This window comes from Euprymna scolopes, unplaced genomic scaffold (genome assembly GCF_053919585.1).
Source record: "Euprymna scolopes isolate OS-2025 unplaced genomic scaffold, ASM5391958v1 sca1, whole genome shotgun sequence".
NCBI lineage: Eukaryota > Metazoa > Mollusca > Cephalopoda > Sepiida > Sepiolidae > Euprymna > Euprymna scolopes.
The window spans coordinates 1778174-1780673 of NW_027633102.1; the positions used below are offsets into that span (position 1 = coordinate 1778174).

Below are 2500 nucleotides of genomic sequence, written 5' to 3' on the forward strand. Positions count from 1 at the left end.
CGACGGGCGCCGCCGACATCGCTGCCGACAGCGTCGCCACCCCCGGGCCCTCTCCGAGTCCGGGTTCGGGAATATTAACCCGATTCCCTTTCGACGGGAGGCCGGCCGCTTTTTTTTTGTTTGGGCTTTTGATTCGATTCGATTCGATTCGCTTTCCTTTCACTTTCATAACGGATCCGGCGCCTTTCGGGAAGACTTTCGCCCGCGTCTTAGGACCGACTGACCCGTGCTCGACCGCCGTTGGCACGGAACCCTTCTCCACTTCGGTCTTCGAAGGTCTCGTTCGAATATTTGCTACTACCACCGAGATCTGCACCCGCGGTCGGCTCCACCCGGGCTCGCGCCCTAGGCTTCCGTGCTCGCCGCGGCGCCCTCCTACTCGTCGCGGCATCGTTTCGGCGCGAAAGTTCATCGCTCCTCGCCGCGACGGTCCGGCATCGGTCCGTCGCTCCAGCGCCATCCATTTTCGGGGCCGGTCGATTCGGCAGGTGAGTTGTTACACACTCCTTAGCGGATTCCGACTTCCGTGGCCACCGTCCTGCTGTCTATATCGACCGACACCCTTTCGGGGATCTCATGGGCGTCGCGTTAGGCACCTTAGCCGGACGTTTGGTTCATCCCACAGCGCCAGTTCTGCTTACCAAAAGTGGCCCACTTGGCACTCGCATTCGAGGTGACCAACCGCCCAGCGAAGCGTGCTGGGCGGCGGCCGGATGGGTCGGCTCCGTCGTTCGGGAGAGTCGGCCCGTTCCACCCGTTCCGAGTTCGAGAGTAGGTCGAGGCCGTGAACGGCCCCGGGGCCTCCAATCGTTCGCTTTACCGGATGGAATTGCGACGATCGAGCGCCAGCTATCCTGAGGGAAACTTCGGAGGGAACCAGCTACTAGACGGCTCGATTGGTCTTTCGCCCCTACACCCGGTTCCGACGATCGATTTGCACGTCAGAGGCGCTTCGGACTTCCACCAGAGTTTCCTCTGGCTTCATCCCGACCGGGCGTGGATCGCCATCTTTCGGGTCCCTGGTCGCTCGCTACGCCAGAGTCGGCCGAGTCGTACTCGGAAAAAGGGGAAACCGACCCGGGGGTGATGCGCCCGCGCGCAGCGCCTAAACTCGACGACAAAATAGGACTAGTTCAAGCCGCGGGATCTCACCGATGGGCGGAAGGAGGATATGGAAGCTGGCGCCCGGCAATTCCCCTTTTTGGAAGATGCGCCGGTCCCCTCTCGGGGAGGAGGGAAAAACAACCGCACGTCAGCCACGAGCCTTCCCTCTCCTATCTCTCTCGGGAAGAGAGAAAAAAGGAAAAGTTGCGGGCACCGCAGCAGCGACGGCGGAAGGCCGAAAACGCCGCGCCGGCGGGATCGGGCACGGCTCGGAGGCGGGTGAGGCGAGGAGAAGACGACGGCACGAGACCGACGACACCCCCCGACGACCCCCGGACGACTTTGCCACGACACCTCTCCCGATCGACGCCCTCCTACACGCTCTCTCGCTTTCGCTTCGCCTTCGGGGTTAGTCAGAGGTGGCCCCTACGACTCGCGAACGGCCAGGACTCCTCGGTCCGTGTTTCAAGACGGGTCGGGTGGGTTGCCGATGCACGTCGCTGACCCGGGGTGGCGGGCGGCTCGAGTAAAAAAGCGTCGCCGAGCGACCTCTCCGGAAACGGAAACGGGCGCGGGCGGGGTTGCCCCCGACAAGAACCCGAAACGTCGGCGAGGTGCGTGACGGCGAGGCCGCGCCAGTCCTATCCCGCCTCTCATCGCGCACGCGCCCGAGACGGTGGGGCGCCTAAGGAGCGACACACAGAGTGCGTCGCCCGCACGCGACTTCCGGCGGGATCAAAACGGACCGGCTCGCCACGTGTAACGGATCGTGTCAGATTTCCTCCGTTCCCGGCAGAAAGGGGCAGTTACGTTCGCGGGCCCGACGGCCGGTGGCCCCCGACTTCACAAGGTGGGAAGACGGGGGTTTTCAGGGTGATGAAACGCCTGCCGCCTACGGAAAAAAACCCGCGTGTTCGACCTGCACGCCGGGAACGGGTCGCGACGACGGACCGGAGGGGAAGTGCGTCCGGTGCCGGCCGCGCGGAGGTCGCGCCGAAGCGCCCGCGCCATGATTACGCCGAGCGATGAGAAGGGGACGGGTGCAGCGGAGTCGCGCGCGGAGGGAGCAGGAGGAAAGAAGAAGCGGCGGCGACGGATGCGGCGGGTTAGGGCCCGGCGGCAGCAGCGATCGAGAGGACGAGTCCCCTCCGTCGCAGCCAACCGACGCAGCCACCTACCGACGCCGCGGTCGTCACCACGTTTCCCTTCCCGCTATCCACGCGGCCCGTCTCCTTCGTCGGCGACGCGGGCACAAAAGCTGGCCCGCGGAGAACGAGTTCCCCGCGGACACGACGAACGACGACCTGTGCCGCGACGGCCTCTCTTTCAAGAACACACATCGAGTTTGGGCTCGAGCCTAGGCAGCACCGGACTGAGTCCCCCCGCGATCGCGGTG

General features: G+C 64.8%; 1 non-coding gene across 1 annotated transcript in view; it reads right to left on the reverse strand.

Moving 5' to 3' along the window:
- The window catches only part of LOC145273622 (large subunit ribosomal RNA), a 5719-nt gene that overhangs the window by 2770 nt on the left and 449 nt on the right, over nucleotides 1-2500 (reverse strand). Inside the window, exon 1 of the ribosomal RNA XR_013866443.1 lies at nucleotides 1-2500. This exon is cut by the window's left edge and continues 2770 nt beyond it; it is cut by the window's right edge and continues 449 nt beyond it. This is a non-coding gene — a ribosomal RNA (large subunit ribosomal RNA).